Source organism: Diceros bicornis, chromosome 27, assembly GCF_020826845.1.
Source record: "Diceros bicornis minor isolate mBicDic1 chromosome 27, mDicBic1.mat.cur, whole genome shotgun sequence".
NCBI classification, from domain to species: domain Eukaryota; kingdom Metazoa; phylum Chordata; class Mammalia; order Perissodactyla; family Rhinocerotidae; genus Diceros; species Diceros bicornis.
Window position 1 is genome coordinate 38,789,287 of NC_080766.1, and position 18,762 is coordinate 38,808,048.

Consider the following 18,762-nt stretch of genomic DNA (forward strand, 5'->3'; position numbering starts at 1 on the left):
AGGCAGCAACAGGAGCACAGAAGCGGAGGAGGAGGGTAGCTGAGCCATCAGCAGGTGGCTGTCCCCATGCAGGAGGGAGCCACAGAAACCTCCAGGACAGCCCAGGATGGTGAGCAGCTAGTGCTACTTCCAGCTGCACCCAGAGCTAGTGTACCGACTGACATCCACACTGGGGGGTAAGTGTCCCACCTGCTGCCCAGCTACCCCAGCCCCTCCCCTGAGACATCCCCCCAGCCCCACTTTGTCTTCAAGACCCTACTCCCAGCACAGCCCAGCATCCATTCTGATTGGTGGGAGTGCAGGGGCTGATGGGAGACCAGGGTGGCAGGTGGGCACTGTCTCTCTGTGGCACAGGCCACAGAGCTGGACTTCCTGTTCTCTCCACACACCCCTCCTCCCCTCCCTGTATCTTTACAAGGATCCCAGTCACTAAAGTGAACTGAACATGTCTCTCTTCCTTGCGGCATGAAACCGCCTCCCTGACACAATTACACGTGCCAGATACACAACTGTGTCTGGAGTGCTTCAAGCAACTCAAAATAAAAATAAAATAAAGCTTAAAAAAACCCCATTACTAAGAAAGAGAGGAGGCATTACCCTATATGTGAGACTTTGTACAACTGAAAAGATAATTCCATTCTGCAAAAGTAGCTAAATATTCAGTAATCTCTTCTATAAAATCAAGCCCTCTGCATCCCCAGGAAGATGCTTCTTGGAGTCCCCGAGACACAGGCCTGGGAAGATGCTGAGGGATAATTAAAAGATGTCCACGCTCAATAAACAAAGCCTCTTGATTTTCCTTCTTTGAGATTTGAGGACTAAATTGTACTGCTTGGAAAAAAACAGAGTACCATGTCAGTTTATCTGTCTTCACTCTATGAAACCAAAATTGTTGATTGTTGTGTGTGGGTTTCTTATCAGTGGACTCAATATTTTATTAGGATATGTTCCATATGTACCTTCCTGGCCTCAGGCTGTTGGGGCAGAAAGCCTTTAGTGGGGGAGCTAACAAATAAAGCTAGTAGTTACGCCATCATCATCATCCCTATGCTTTTTCTTGCATGTCACCTAAACATATCACAGATTCCAACGGGAACCCTGTGCTGTTAGTTTCCCAACACCCTTAAATGAGATGTGATATCTAAAATGCCTAGCATGGTGCCTGCTTATGTAGATTTTCAATAAATGTTTGTCCCTATCTATTTTATTTTGTTTAAGAACAACACATTGTTTTAAACTCTTTACAAATATTAATTTGATTTGTTTCAGACTCATGACATCCCTATGGAGTAGATATTACTACCAGCCCACCTTACAGTTGAGGAACTGGAAGCACAAAGAGATAAGTCCTTTTTAGACCGTGGTGCTGGCATCCTCCATTCCCTGCCCCAAACACTGCTGGAAATCCATGATCCTTCATCTGCCTGGACTTTCCTTACAGGGTTTTCCATTCTCCTTCCCTTTATGACCAAACTTTCAGAAGGGGCATTTAACATGGTCCTGGCCTTCCTCCCTTCCCATTCATTCCTTCCATCTCCAGAACAGTCCTTGAAGGGGCCCTGCTGGTTCATGCACTGCCTTTAGCCTCAGCCCTTGGCCTCGCAGCCCTCTCCCCATCCACCACCCACCTCGGAGGACCATCTCTGCCTGGGCACTATATTAGTCTGCTCAGGCTGACATAACAAAATACCACAGACTTGGGGGGCTTAAACAACAGACATTTATTCTCTCCCAGTTCTGGAGGCTAGAAGCCACCATCAAGGTGCAGGCAAACTCCTCACACGACCTTTCCTCCGTATGTGTGCAGAGAGACAGAGATCCCTCTCAAGTCTCTTCCTCTTCTTATAAGGACACCAGTCCTATTGGATTAGGGCCCACCTTTATGACCTCATTTAATCTTAATTACCTCCTTGTAGGTCCTATCTCCAAACACAGTCACATTGAGGGTTGGCGCTTCAACACATGGATTTTGTGAGGGGACATAATTCAGTCCATAATAGGCACCATGGTCCCATGGAAGACCAGGGCTTTGGACTCAGAATTGGGTTTAGTGCAGCACTGGGTTCTGCCTTTGGCTCCGCTGTTAGGCCATTCATTACCCAATTAAAGCAGTGTGATTGACTTACCACATTTATAAACCATCCTTTCTTCTTTCCCTTCTCCCAACTTAGCAGATGTTTTACCGAGAAAATAGAAACGGTATTTGGGTACATTGCTCCACGCTGCTGCTCCACCAGCCCAAGACCCGTAAGGATTGTTGAGGCAGAATCTGTCAGGGGCCTAATATCTCTCTCCTCTGCATGGCCCTCCCACTGTTTCCCTGTTGCAGGCATTGTCCGAAGGGCTAGTCACTGTTGGCCACCCCTGGCACCCTCGTAAGCACCCGCTTTGATCCCTGGGCTGGTTCTGGGCTCCTAATCTACTCCCGCAAGCTTTGAGCAGCTTCCGTGGTTCGTGTCAAGCTCACAACTGGAATGAAGGAACAGAGACAACACCCCTCCAAACCCTGAGCCCCGCTGCCCTTGGAGGGAGATAAAACTGGGAAGGAGGTACACAGACATGCAGATACAGGGCCAATTCAGCATCTCAAAGGCTGGAAGCCACGCCCTGTGAGTGAGGTTCCTGCAGCTAAAAGGCTCCTACTGCAAAAGCTCCATCTTCCTCCCGCTACAGCAAAAATCTGCTTCCTTTTCCTTCTGCTTCTCCTTTTACTTGGCATGTAGCATAATATCTTTCAATGATATTACAAAAATAACTGTTCAATATGTCACTTGAGGACACTAATTGTTCAGTGGGACACACACTTCCTGACCCTTGCAGGGTCATAGTTCAGTAGCTTTGCTATCATTTCAGCCAGAGCAAATGGGTTTTTTGTTTTTTGTTTTTTTTTTTGTCAGGAGATCAGCCCTGGGCTAACATCTGCCAATTCTCCTCTTTTTTTGCTGAGGAAGACTGGCCCTGGGCTAACATCCGTGCCTATCTTCCTCTACTTTATATGGGATGCCGCCACAGCATGGCTTGAGAAGTAGTGTGTCGGTGCGCGCCCGGGATCCAAACCGGTGAACCCCGGGCCGCCTCAGCGGAGTGTGCGCACTTAACCGCTTTTGCCACCGGGCTGGCCCCGAGCAAATGGGTTTTGAAGTGAAGTTGCTTCTTAGCAATGGACAATGAATCCCAGCCTTTGGAGTGTGAGTCTTTAGCTACATCCTGACTTGTCTTGAGACAGGGTTAAGGTCTTTCTCACTCTGACTGGGTTGGGCCCCCTCACATCCCACACCTTCCGGAGACCTGAATGACTGAGGCAGGCCTGCATTGGGGCATTTTCTTGCTTACTCTTGAAAAAATGAATAAGCACACTTTCCCTCACCCCTCAAACATTTGAATCCCAGCATTCCTAATGTGCAAGCAAGCTTTTCACAGAAAAGCATTACAATCTTATAATTAAATTAGGTGCTTATGGGAAACAGCACAATTAAAACCAGAAAATAATTTAGAAAGATGAAGCCCATTAGAGTAGGGCATTTCTTATTTAGTGGAGAGGAAATACAATTAGGTGAACTAACTTATTAAAAACACCTACACAGATATCTGAAGATCTCCCAGACGCACCGAAACGCCTTGCTCTGTGCAAAGCCGAGAGATTCCACTTCCTTTTTTTCCAAATCAAATTAGAAAGCCGAACTCAATGATTCCCCAGGAGGAATATTTACACCTCAGAGTAGATTGAAAGAAATTTAATCTGAAGCCACCCGGAAATTATTACAGAACTAAGTTATTTCCACCGTCTTAGGGTGGTAAGCTCGTGATTTTGTGATAAGTAAATCTGTTCTATTATCCAAATTTATATAACCCTTAAGGAATAAACCAGAGGGTAGAAATTTACTTTTCAGGATAGGAACAAAAAAGTTCTTGTGTCTGTGATAACAACATAAGGATGGGTATAGACACGACCTGACTTCTTGTACAACAATTTAGGTATAATATTGACCTAATGTCTGTGCATGCTTAACTGTGTATATGGGAAATGTTATCAGCCCAATGTCCTCAGAATTTGATGGTTGGAAAAATACAACAAAGTGATTAAGAGCTTTGCTTTTGGAGTCAGCCAGACTTGAGTCCGACGTGGCCATGGGAACTTTAAATCTCTCTTCAAACCTCAGTCTCTTTATCTGTAAAATGGGGATTACAGAACCACCTTTGAGGACTGTTATGGAGATTAGAGAAGGCAACGCCTGTAATTTGCTTAGCGTGGCCCCAGCACTCAGGAAATGCCCAATGTTAGCTATTTTAAAGAACAAAAATAATAGTTCATACATTCGCAGTTCCTACTATGTGCTAGGCTCTGTGGTAAATGTTTTGTGTATAGTACATTATTTAACCCTCATGGTGATTGTGTGAGTAGATCTTATTAATTCCATCCCATGTTACAAAAGAGGAGATGGAGGGGCTGGCCTGGTGGCCTAGTGGTTAAGTTTGCACACTCCGCTTCAGCGGCCCAGGGTTCGCAGGTTCAGATCCTGGGCACAGACCTACACACCGCTTATCAAGCCATGCTGTGGCAGCGTCCTGTATATAAAGTAGAGGAAGATGGGCACAGATATTAGCCCAGGGCCAATCTTCCTCAGCAAAAGAGGAGGGTTGGCAACAGATGTTAGCTCAGGACTAATCTTCCTCACAAAAAGAAGAAAGAAAAAGAGGAAATTGAGGCCCAGAGGGTTTGGGTAACAAAGTCATACACCCAACAAGTAACTGAGCCTGGACTCAAACCCCTCACTCCAAAACTGTATTATAGGAACTTGAATCATCTTCAGTAGATGGAAAAGGTGGTCTCCAGAGCAAGGAAACAACACTAGGGACCCCAGGTAACCACCACACTTCAAAAAGCAGTGTCATCAATGATAGAAAGTTAATGCACGCAGTCCTCACTCTGTTCCTATACGTACAAATTTCAGTTACCATGGTCTAGTTAAATAACACTAGTTCCTCAACAACATGGTTAAAATTTCAGTGACCAGGGCACATGAACGGTGAACAACTGCATAAAGTCCAAACCTTGCTGCAGGCTCTTCAGTCCACAAATCATTGGGTAAATGATAATCATTTCTCTGCTTTCAGTCTGCTGGTGACTGGTCACCGCGCATCTGTGATTCAGCTCAGGCACAGACAGCAAAGCATGCAATTGTGTTGGTTCCTTGCATCCCACTGATAAACCCACACGACATTTTACAAAAATGGATAATCAAATGGTAGAATTGGACAAAAAATGTAAGTACAGCAAAGGAAAAATAATTGACAATGTTGGAAGTGAAACTCGAATCAGTTGTACGTGGATTTATAGAAGAAGTGACTGATGGTGGGAGTGTCAATACTGCCGCTGTTTCAGAGATTTCTAGATATGCAGCCAGAAGAACTGAGTGAAGGCCACTTGTCAACATAAATGAGGAAAGTGGTTGTGATGGAAAGAGTGACAACCTCCCAGAGGAAGTGATGCCAGCAAAAGGCTTCTCATTAAAAGAATTCTCATAGATATTTCACAACATTGAAGCACAAAGGAAAATAATGTTGGAAGCAGATCCAAATCTAGAATTGAGTCTGGCAATTTGCCAAGGCATAGGAAAGATGCTCATTCTCTATCATTAAGTTATATAATGAGAAAAAGAAGGTAAGCACTGTTCAAACTACTCTTGATAGGTTCTTTACAAAGCAATAAAACACTTTGATTCTCATTGTTTCTAGTGTTTAAATTACAATATATGAAATAAATATTAGTTATACATTTTTAAAATTTCCCTATACATTTATTATTGACACTAAGACAACTTTTAATGTTTTGATAAAATTTATGGAAGGTCACTGAACAATAGTAATTTTTCCCATTGATTATTAAGATCGTTTTGCACAGTTTCAGCTGGCGGTCATTTTTGTGCTCCCTCACTAACGTGCAAATGCTATATGTGCTAGATGTCTATGCGTGCAAAGTGTGTTCACGTCTTCCCAAATGGACCCCAGCGCTATACAAAAGCGTACGCCTCCCACACTCTTCTGATTCTTGTTGTTTCCACTTGTCAATGTGCCTTGGGTGGCTTCCATCACCAGAAGCCACTTCCTTCCTTACACCCACTATAGTGTGGCTTCCCACCTCTCCCTGTCCTCTTCCTGCCTCCACTTCCTCCTGAAGCCCCTGACACATGGACACTCCCAGGTTGTCCTCAGCACCCCCCTATTCCATAACAACAAGAACTAACGTTTGCTGAGTGCATGCTTACTTGTAACTCATTTCATCCTCATCCTTACAAGTCCCTACGAGGAGGGGGATATTAGTATTGCTCCCATTTTGCAGAAGAAACTGAGGCACAGAGAGAGTAGGAAACTTGCTCAGGTTGCCAGAAAGTGGTAGATCAGGATTGAGACCCAGGTGGTCTGGCTTCAGAACCTGCGGGCTTTATCTCTGGGCCTGGTTTTCCTGGGTGGTCCCCAATCCGTTTAGCCCTTGCACCCAGAGTCACAAGCATCTCACAAGACTACAAAAAAATTTTTTAATTTGCTGAAAGAAAAATATATATAGTCTGCAGAATATGAAAATCGCAAAAAGAAAACCAATCCATTTAGCTGTATATACAACATATTTATCAACTTTACAAATAACTAAATTTGGTTCCAACAAATTCCATTGTACTTTAAAATAATGCATAGGTTCAATTTTATGACTTGAAAGCATCCCTAAGTTTTCAGGTTGATTGCCTCAACATCTTAGCCGAGCATGAAACAAATCATTTTTTAAATAAATGTGTAAAAAGTCTTTCAAATTATTTTATAGCCAAATACATACGTATATGAGATGAGATGTGGCTGAATTTAAAATGTGTGATCTGCGGTAGGCAGGGGTCTTTGGAAAAAGGAGAGTGCAGGGCCTCAACACGGTCCTGCCTTGCCCTGGACCCTGGTTTCAAACATCACTCCTTTGTAGATGGTCTCAAACTGGTCTCCATCCCCCCAGGCCTTGGATCTGCATTTCCAGCTCCCTGCCTGGGACCACCCCCGCTGCACATCTACATGAGGCAATTGACAGACTCAGCCACTTTTGTCTAAGACCAAAAGATGTCAGGTCCAGGATGCTGGAGCCAGGCTGCCTGGGTTCAAATCCTCATTCTCCTGCCAACGCAAAATGTGACCTCAAGGAGGTTACTTAACATTTCTGCTCTCAAATGGAGATAACAAAAACACCTACTTCTAGGAGTTGCTTGTGAGGATATCAGGCACTGTTCTAGGCACTGGGATATAGCAGCAGACAAATGGAAAAACTCCTGCCTTAGGGAGCTTACATCCAATGAGGGAGACAGGTGAGAAACAGAAGTAGAAGCTACGGCATGTTTGGGGTGATGGGCGCTAAGAAGAGAAGTAAGATGGGGGAAAGGATCAGGAGAGCAGGGGCTCCTAATCTTGGACTAATCTTGGATCTGGAAGTCCAAGATCAAGGTGTTGGCAGGGTTGGTTCCTCCTGAGACCTCTGTCCTTGGCTTGTAGATGGCCGTCTTCTCCCAGTGTCCTGACGTGGTCTTCCCTCTGTGTGTATTGTTGTCCTAATCTCCTCTTCGCATAAGGACACCAGTCCGACTGGGGTAGCTCCCACTTTTATAACCTCATTTACCTCTTTAAAGACCCTGTCTCCAAATACAGTCACATTTGGAGGTTCTTGAGGTTAGGGCTTCAACATGTGAATTTGGGGGGGGGGACTCAATTCAGTCCACCACAGAGGGGAAAGTATTAGATGTAGTCTGCGGCTTGAATCAGGAACCACTGTAGGTGTGTCATGCAGGAAGGAATTGAAAACAGGGTCTCTGTTGCTAACAGAATATTGAATGGACCTCAGGGAAGACCCTCAGAGCCACACAGGACTGACCCCCCAGGGAGCAATGAGTAATGAGGCCACCACTGGAGCTATGAGTCCAAGAACATGTGCCCACAGCTGCCAGCCACGGCGTGGGGAGCTCTCACACCTGCTGACTTTACAAGGAAAGAAACTCGGCACAGGACGAGTGGGGCTCTCTGGATGGGTAACAGTCAGATGATGGTACCAAGCTAAGAGCTTGTTTTGCTCTGTTGTGCTTTTTCAAGTATCTGACCTTTATCCCTTCTCTTTGTTTCTTTTATCTCTTTCTGGACCTATTCTGTTCCTTTCATCAAATTCTTGAAAGCCTGCTGGGTACATCTCAGCTACTGCTGTCCCTTCAACTCCAAATCTTTCAAATCTTCCATCTCCTCTCTCATCTTTTCCTGCTCTTATCATGCTTGTCATCTATCCCCTCTGAAATCCGTCCAGCCCATCGTATCATTTCCAAACTCAGTTCTACTCAGCTACATCCTCTCCTCCCCTTCTCCTCCCTCCCTGCTGCAAAGAGCCATTTTCTTATCCTCACAAAAGCCAAGATTGTGGCATCCATGGATACACATCACCAGACCAAAGAAAATCAATCCACTGGGAAATGAGAGCAGGTGTTTCCTGATCCAGAGGGATCCTGATTCTTCCCACAGAAAATGCACGGAGCATCTCTAAGGCCCTAAGGGAGACTGGACACTAATCGACCCCCACCGAGACTCAAGCCAGGTGAGGCGATCTTCATCTGCTGCAGAAGCAGATCAAAGCCACCCGTTAGCTCTCTTCTCCCTACTACTGCTCCTGTCAACCAGGGGGTGATATTTTTCCTCATTTAAACAAGGAGGCACCCCACAGAGAATTTTCCTTACCCCACAGAAGCTCCCAAATTGGGGACTATATCGCTCTGTCTCCCACCTAGACATGAGCACCTTGCACAGCAGCATCCCTCCCAGGGCCTGGCCAATGCTCAGAATCAGATGAAGAAAGGTAGGGTGTGGGTGGGAGCTGATGCTGCCCTTGGCCTCCAAGGTTTCTCTGTGCTCTATGCTTTTTCCTGCTCTCTGCTAAGCCCTGTTCCCGCACTTGAGCAGAATAGCATCTCTCCGTCCAGTTGAGCCATCTTTGAAAATGATTCTTGGGGTGAAAACCACGATATTTGATACTGACAATCTGGAGAGAATAAAGTTGCCATCTTGTTTGCATTTCTCTCCCATCTGGAGGGAAGGTTGCCTGTTGGGGGCCATGTCAGACCCCCACAAGCAAAAGGAGTGGTATTTAGGGATGGCAGGCTGGGTAAGAAATTGCATTTTCCAGCACCTTCCGTGGCAGGTTGTGGTGGGCCCCTTCCCATTGTCACAGGAACGGGAGAGGAGCGAAGACCCCCACCCAGCACCTGGGACATCAGACACATAAGTGACTCGAGGGCTCTGGACCCTTCCTCCCCAACGAGTCAGGAAGCCACTCCTCACCCAACCCCCAAGCCTTGGTTTTCGGCGTCATTGTGAGGATCTCCTGAGATACGCAGATAAACCCTCCACACGGGCGGGCAGGGAGAAGCACTTCACAGGTGGCAGCTCTGCTTACTCCCAGGACCGTGTCCCTGTTGTCACCCCAGTAAGGCTGAAAGGCTATGACTCCCCGGGATAGGACGCAGCTGACGGGAAAGGTCAGGCCTGGACAAATCCCACCTCCTCCAGGAGGGGGCGCACTTTCTTGGAGGCCCAAGGTACAACTCGAACATCCAACTTTCAACAGCAGTGGGCCACAGGGGACTGCATAATTCCTCCGGCAATTCCGCTGCTTATATCTCTGGGAAAAATTTACTTTGTTTTCAGGTGGTTCTTAGTGAGAGGAGAGCAGAGAGGTGGCTGTGCTGGGGACAGGCCAGGTGGGCCCACAACGATGCACCTGTTTCTTCAGAAAATGGAGAATATGACCAATCTCTGCCTTTACAATGGACAGTTTCTGAAAACTCGGGGGCAAAAAATCAAGTTGATTTTGCTAAAAATGTAATATCTCATCTCTTTTCCTCTCTCTCTCTTTCAAGTCTTTTTAATACAGTGCTTAGCTTATCATTTCCTTGTCTTAACTAGGATTGGTTAAAGACTGAGCTAAATTTGTTTAGACAAGCTTTATAATATTAAAGAAGAAGAGGGCGGCGAAGTACATAGAGTTTCCAAGTCCAGAGAACATTCCGTTCCTTGGTCTTCAGTTTACAACTGAATGTGCTGTGAGTTTAGAAGACGGGCTATAGCTTGTAAAACGAATATGCAAATAATCTGAAGTATGAGACACCCATTATTTATTGGGTAATTGGAGAAAAATCTGGCTAAGAGATATCTTTAGCTGAAAGCAAAGATGATCAGTCCTTAATTGTTCTTAAACAAAATTAAAATGTATCCGTTTCTTTGATAATATCTTGGTGGCAGGCAGCTCCTCTTTCAGCCTGGCTCGTGAAACTTGCCAAGTTGGGTGTGACACACACAATCATTGTGATGGGGAAGTGTGAGAGCTCCTTGGGCAAGAAAGTCAAATATTTCAAGTGTTGACGTTTTAAGTAGGTTTTTTTTTTTTAAAGCACACTCAAAGTCTTAAATTTAGAACTATGACATTTTGTCTTCAAAGTCAGTAATCTTGAACAGTGCCCAAAATAATTTTGAGACCTATGTTTTAAAAACTTTGTTTTAAAACTCCAAAACATGTTTTTAAAACTCCATAAACTGCCCCTGTTTTATGAAATGCCTATCACAATTACTTCAAGCTATAAAATGGTTCCAGTTCAATCACGGAAGAGACAGCCTTTGTAATGACCTTCTTTGTTGCCTTTCTTTAATTAACAAAATCCTTTCCCCAATGACACCTCCCTCCTGCCATCTCCTGGAGTTCCAACATCCTGAGAATGGATGTTGACTTTTATCAAATGACCTTCTTGCATCCAGATCATCAAGGAGAGGCTTTGTGGCGTGCTGGGCATTCTCAGCTTCCAGAAGGAGGCGGCATCTCCACCATCCTCACCTCCACCACAGTCGCTCTCTCTCCCCTTAAGCTGCTCTATTTTCTTCACAACGCTGAATACTCTCTCAACTATATTATTGCTTGACTCATGCATTTTCTTTCTCTCCTACCAAGAAAATAAACTCCAAGAGGACAGGGACTTTTTCTGTTCTGTTCACTTCTGTATCCCCAGCTTCTAGAAAAGCACTTTACACATAGTAGGTACCCAATAAATATCTGTGGAGCTGCTTAATTAACTAAGAACTATAATGACAAAAAGCATCGTGAATTCATTAACAACGTGGAAAGATTTTGTCTTTTATTGCATGCAGTAAACACATACATGTAAAAATGATGATGTAAGAGTATGAGTTATTATTTCATCACTATTACGGGTTCCTGAACCCCTAGGAGTAACTCTGAGGACCATCGATTGAGAACTGATATAAGGGGACAAGCGCTAAACTGAAATACCAAAGACTTGAAATACCTGAAATACTTGAAATACGCTAAACTGAAATACCATCACCAGCTGTGTAACCCTGAGCAAACCCACTTAATCTCCTTGAGTCTTGGTTTTCTTGTGTGGCAGATGGGAGTAATAATAATGGATCTACGTACCCAACAGAGTTGAAAAGAAAATGAAACTGATGTATGCAAGAAAATTTCATCAGCTACAAAGTACCATGCACATCTAGGCTATTCTTATGAAAGTCTATTATAATGAACCATAGGTCTTGAGTCCATGATCCCAGTGAGGCAGAGGATTGTGCTACCTGCACTTTTAGTCAACTTGATCACCGTGGTCTATCATCACCAATATTGAAATAGGAGCACCTTCACTCCCTGGGGTCTGTTAACCATCCTGTGTGCAAGAAACCCCCGTGTAGCTTTGCCCTGGATGTACACTCCCCATTCGCTACAGTGACTGTATATTGGATTCATGCTGCGTGGATTCAGTGACTCATAGAATGTACATCTTTGGTCTTTTAGCCTTGGCAGCAGTGACCAGTCCTTGAAATCTCCTAACAGGCTCTCTCATCTGTTGTAGTATTGTTTGTCTCACAGTAACACTGCTTTTTCGGTAGACTAGGGGAAATTTTAAAGCATGTTGGCAACATTTTATCTCTGACCTTCCTTTTCTGTTTAGTGCATGGAAAACAGTGCTGTGCGAACATGAGGACCATAATGATTGGTTATTCTCCCCCTGTTCTAACCAATGAAATGTGGTCTTTATCACTATGGTAACATAACAACTAGCACACACAGGTGGAACCGAGCCTCATCGAGGCACCCTGGTATGGCTTATCCAATGGACCCAAATAACTTTGTATTTATTAAATGTAGAGAGGTTGTGCTATTTTTTAACAGATTTTAATGTGAAATATACAATATATACAGAGAAGTGTGCAAATCAGAAATGAACAGCTCAATGAATATCAGGGGAAAAAAAAGCCCCCACACACGCAAATCCTTGGGATCAGAGGGCTTCACTGGCAAGTCTAACAAATATTTAAGAAAAGAATATCACCTGTGTGACCGTGTTAAATCTGGATTCAATAATTTTAATAGTTATAGGACTATTCTGATTTTCCTTCTTTTATTTTATTTTTTATTTTATTTTAGTTTAGTTTAGTTTGCTGGGGAAGATTAGCCCTGAGTTAACATCTGTTGCCAATCTTCCTCTTTTTTTTTTTTGCTTGAGGAAGATTAGTCCCAAGCTAACATTTGTGCCAGTCGTCATCTATTTTGTATCTGGGTCGCCACGACAGCATGGCCACTGATAGATGAGTGGTCTAGGTCCACACCTGGAAACTGAACCCAGGCTGCCAAAGTGGAGAGCGCTAAACTTAACCCCTAAGGCACAGGGCCAGCCCCTGATTTTCCTTCTTTTAAATGTTATTTTTGTATATTGTATTTTTCTAGGAATTTGTTCATTATTATCTTAATTTTTAAATGTTTTGCAGCAGAGTTAGCCATAATATCTGCTTATCATAGAAACGTAGTGTTATCTCCTTTCTAATTCCTAGTATTATTTATTTGTGTCTTTTGTCTTTTTTTCTCCTTAATCTGTCTTGCCAGAGATTTATAAATTTCACTAATCTTTTCAAAAAACTACCTTTTGGCTTTGTTAATTTGCTCTATTAAATGCTTGTTATAGAGACATACGACACATTCATTCTTTCTGCTCTTATCTTTCATATTTCCTCTCCCCTCTGGGCAAGCCCTGGGTTCCATACTTCTGGCCCCATGAGGCTCAGCCCTTCTACCTTTTAGATGACCTTGCAGGAATCAGAAAAAAAAGCAGTCTAAGACCCAGGCTTAACACTTAGGGCTTTCAGCTTCCCCTGCACCCTGGCCTAATAGTTCTTTACTATTTGGTTGGCTTTTCGATGCCTTAAGATTTTTAAAAACTATTTTCACCAGAATTTCTGGCTGAATTACCTGGCCAACTATTACCATATGGAATTTCTCTCTTGAACTTCACCCCGCGTATGTGTGTGTTTGCATGTGCATGTGTGTGTTTTAGCGGCAAAATAATGTGTTCATGATAGGATCTATGTTCTGAAGTAAGAATTACGTCCATTTTCCTGTTCTTCAACTTGAAGGTAAGCATGTGCAATAACTGTAAAATTGTACAGTTGGATTGACACAGACTCTTCTAGGCTCTACTTTCTACGAAACTCACAGGAACTCTTCGCCAGTGGGATTATGAAAATGGTCTAGTATTGGCCCAACCGAGATTCTGCTTTTTCCAGGTTATGGAGATCTTTTTCTATCTTCTTTGGCTTTCTTTCACTTCTCCCACATTCCTCTGGTCCCATGCTCGTCTGCATTGGCATCACTCACTTTCCTATTTCAGGACCTTTGACTATTTACAGATTATTTTTAGACTCTGCTAGTGAAATTGCTCACAATTCACTCCAAGGACTTAGTCTTCATTGATTGATTTTCATGGAAGTTTGTTCTTTTCAATACAGGCTGCAAGTAAGAGAAAGGGCTTGTCCTTAGTTGGGGGAATCCTGAGTCTGATCTCTCTCAGTAACAGGGAGGGAAGTAGTCTGAGTCCACCCTTGACTAAAAAAGTCACTTCTGCATTGGGAGCCAATGGATTTCCCCAAATGGCCAGAAACATGAACACTGAGCAACATCCCACTGTCCCCTTCCCACGCCCTCCACCTAGTTTCTTGGGATCTGGTCTTCTTTAACCACTTCATCTGCATTTATGGGCTTTCTGCTGCCTTCCCTACAGCTGTTAGGTAACACTTAGGTAACATGAGGCTGTTAGGTAACACCTTCTTGATATCTTTCTTGATGATATGATAACAGCTCTCTTCATGAATGTTCTGACAAGTTCATGAATAACTTTAAGAAGCACCAATTCCAAGAGTACCTATAAAAGACTGACAGATTCCAGAGCCACAGAAATCATCAATCTCATTCTTTCATTGTCATATCCTAACCACATTTCTTTTGAGGGGATAGAAGTTGTCGGCAAATTTCCAGAAGTTTCATGCCTCCATATCTCTTTAAACCACCTATGTTCACCTGGGTGGGCAATAGACTCTTTGTCCTGCCTCAGCCCAAACTAGAATTCTTATAAGGCAGTAATATGTTGTGTGTGTTTGAAAATATGTGCATGTGTATATAAAATGAAACAACTTTTAAAGGTCGAAGAGAAATATCACCTATAATTCCACCATTGTAATAAAACCAACTTTAATACTTGGGTATCTCTCTTTTCAATATTTTGTCTACCACGTCCTTGCCAGTATTGGGGAATAGCATGACATTTTTGGTTTTCTTGTGAATTTCACCAACAAAAACTGATTTTTCCTTAAATTTTCATTTCTTGGATTGCTAGTGAGACTCACTTTTTCTCATAAACTAGTTACTAGTGTATTTCCTCTTTTGCTCATGTCCCACGTCCATTCATACATTTTTGGGTGTGCCTGTTTCACTCATCTACTAAAGATTTGGAAAATAATCTTTGGATATTACAATATGTTATCTATCATAATGTGAAATGAAGATACAGACTGTTTGCTTTTTTGTCAGCCAGATCTTCCACCATTTGGTGGAACTCGGATCCCCAGTCCTCCTACCCTTCTATGGGTGGGACTGCCAAAATTATTGTCCCCTGCCTTCTGGGGGATTCAACCCCTCCCTCTGGGGCTCTCACACTTGTGTTTGTTCTTCTGTTGAGCATTTGTTCACTCAACACATATTTATGGTGCCCGAATGTGCCAGGCGTAGTTCCAAGGGCTGGGAATAAAGGAAAGTCCGCACCCTGGTGGAATGTACAGTCTGCAGGGAAACAGAAACAACCAGTATGATAAATAAACGAATGTGTAGTGTAACACAATGTCTGAAATGCCCTGAAGAAAAATAAAGCTGGGTGAGGGGTAAAGAGTGACCTAGAAAGGGGGGTGTGGAGAATGTTATTGCAGAATTATACCTTCCACCTTGCCTTGTGTTATCATCAGAGGAGCCATCTCTACTGTTCTTTCTTCCTAATGCTCTTCACACACACACACACACACACACACACACACACACACACAATCAAAACAGTAACCCCTTGACAAGTGACAATGACACTCTTATCTTTGGGCACCCACCAGGCCTAGCACAGCACTCATGCATGACAGACACAATTTTGTTAAACCAAAGAAAACTTTTCAGGATGTCTCCATTAATTTAATGTGACCAACCACCAATGTCTGGAAGTTTCTTGAATTTTCTGGAGGCGCCCCCTGCCCTTCGGCAGCCTCTGTCTACCTGGTCAGTAGTTTCCAGGGCTTTCCCAACAGCAGTTCATGCATCTCTGATATTTGTTGGATGCTGTTCTGCAAGACGACATTTGAGGCCTTCGAAGACTTCACTCATTTGTTTGGTTGGGTTTCAAGTTTGCATGTAAACACAGCTCCCATCTGCGATGCCAACAAACGTTGACTCTATGTATCATCAGAAGGTGATCTTGTACTCCCACACAGTCCCACAAATGCTTCTGACTTCAATAACTCATCATTAAACACTGTGTTATGTGGGAGGCCCTGGGGCCCAGGCAGGGAGGGCGCTTCACTTCTGAGAAAAGGGGGCCCCTTTCGATGTCCTTAATAAAATGCCAAGTTTGGCAAAAATAAAAATAGGAGATTTCATTTCAAAGCTACAAAAAAGCTCAAACTTTTATGTGTGCTTCTGTTTACATTAAATAGAAAGCCTATTTTTCTTTGGATAAAGGCATCATAGGATGAGTAGTGAGAAGAAGGAACTGTAGGGACGAAATTCTTACTCTGTGCTCGGCTGAATGGACTCAGTCAGACTCTTCAGCCAGCCACAAAAGAGAAACTCTGCTGATCTGAACGATCTGGCTCTATCAGATCAAAGCAACACACCATGAGACAGCATTATGGAAAAACATTTTAAGATAAAGCCCTGCAAATGCGGTTTCTGATGAAAAGCGGAGAATGGTTCTAGCAACACGTCACCTTAATAAAATCAAACAACTCATAAAAGGGAAGACTCAGATGAATATCATGTCTTTGGACCTGCAGAAATAATCATGGAGGTGCAGTTGATACTTTATCACTGAACAATATTTTCTCACATACTTTATCCAGCTGATTCTCAAATAGCTCCAAGAGCTTGGCATTGTCATTTTGTGGATGTTAGAGGCGAGGAAATGGAATCTCTGAGGCTTATCTGCCCAGCCACTATGTGCAGAATTGTGTCCCCCTCAAAATTCATATGCTGGAGTCCTAACCCCCGGTACCTCAGAATGTGACCTTATTTGAAGAGAGGGTCTGTAAATATGTGATTAAAGTGAGGTCATTAGGGTGGACCCTACTCCAATATGACTGGTGTCCTTATAAGAGGAGGAGATTAGGGCACAGAGAGATACAGATGGAGGACTATGTAAGGACACAGAGAGAAGATGGCCATCCACAAGCCAAGGAGAGAGGCCACAGAAGAAACCAAATGACCCAATACCTTTATCTAGGACTTCTAGCTTCTAGAACAGAGAAAATAAAAATTTGGGGGGGGGGGAGATTGGCCCTGAGCTAACATCTGTGCCCATCTTCCTCTATTTTGTATGTGGGTCACCACCACAGCATGGCTTGATGAGTAGTGTAGGTCTATGCTCGGGATCTGAACCCAACAACCCTGGGCTACCAAAGCAGAGCACGCAGAACTTAACCACTATGTCACCAGGCTGGACCCAAGAGAAAATAAGTTTTTGTTGTTCAAGCCACCCAGTCTGCTATACTTTGCTATGGTGCCCTAGCAGACTAAGACACCAACACAAGGCTCCCAGGGCTGGCTATAGCGGGGCTTCTCCTATTTTGATGAAAGCTCTTCAGATTCTGCAAAGCTGGCGTCCTCTCCTGAGATGATTTCAGTGTGTGGGACTGAGGTCCCGGGCCATCTGCTCCTCCTCCCTTCTTTCGCCTCTCCTCACTTTCTCTCCCATTTCCATCTTCTTTCCTCTTCCTCTCTCCCTCCTCCACACCAGGCTTTACATTCGCCAGCCATCTGCAAAATGTATATTGTGTTTTGCATAAGCCCTTGTACCTGGTGTGATTTATTTTATTATGTTTCTGACTCTTTTCCTTCAGGACTATTTTAAGCTCAATCCTTGTTGTAGGATGAATATTTAACCTGTTGCTCATAATTGCTGCCCAAAATTTCTAAAAATGTCTTTATTCTGCCTTTGCACTTGATTGATAGTTTCTGTGGGTATAAAATTCCAGGTTGAAAATCATCTTCTTCCAGAACACTTCATCATCTTCTAGCTCCTAGAGTTGCCAGAGCTGCTGGGAAAGCTAAAGTCATTCTGAGTCTTGATTCTTTATATGGTACCTTTTGTTTTCACTCCCTGGAAACTTGCAGAATCTTCTTTTCGCCCTGGTTTCTCTGAAATTTCACAACGATATGCCTTAGTCTGGGTCTATTTTTATCTATTGTACTGGGCCTTTTGGACCTACAAGCTGGTGTCCTTCATTTCTGGAAAAGTTTCTTGAATTGTATTTTAAAGATTCCTATCATCTTTTCTGTTGTCCCCTCCTGGAACTCCTACCATCTGGACACTGCACCTCCTGGACTGGGCCTCCAATTTCTTATATTTTCTCCTCTTCTTCTTTCTTTGTCCTTTTGTTCTCTCTTCTGGTAGAGTTTTTCGACACACCTTCCAATCCTTCTATTGGGTCTTTCATTTCTGCTATCATGTTGTTACTTTCCCAAAACTTACTTGGTTGTTATTGTTTTCTAAATGCTGCTTTTTCATAGTATCCAATTCTTGACTGATAGATGAAAAATCTCCTCATCTCTTTGAAGATGTTAACAGTAGGTATAGTCTCCATTTCCTCCAGGATTTTTAAAAATTTCTCATTGAGATATAATTCAAATACCATAAAATTCACCATTTTAAAGTATACAATCAGTGTTTTTTTAGTGTATCCACAGAGGTGTGCAACCATTAATCTCCTTTTGGGGTCTATAGATTTGTCTGTTGTAGACATTTCATATAGATGGAATCATATGTGACTCATGTCATTACCAGATTCTTAGCCCCCTTCAGTTGAAATGCCCTCCCTAGGACAATTCATAGCCCAATTGCTTCTAGAAATATTGGGCGGGGATCACATGTTGTTCAATTAATCACCTTTATTAATGGATTCAGGAATCATGGAAGGTTAACGCTGGGAGGAACCTTCGAGATTTCTAAAACAACATCCTCATGTTTCTCTTGGAGAAACTCTATGAGGCCAAGTGGAGACCCAAGGGGCATGGCTGGTGAGGGCAGATTTGGAGTCACTTCTGTGGGGACAAGAGGAAGGTATGGGAGAAGACAGCTCAGGCCTGAAGGGGACAAGGGAAGCACCCATGAA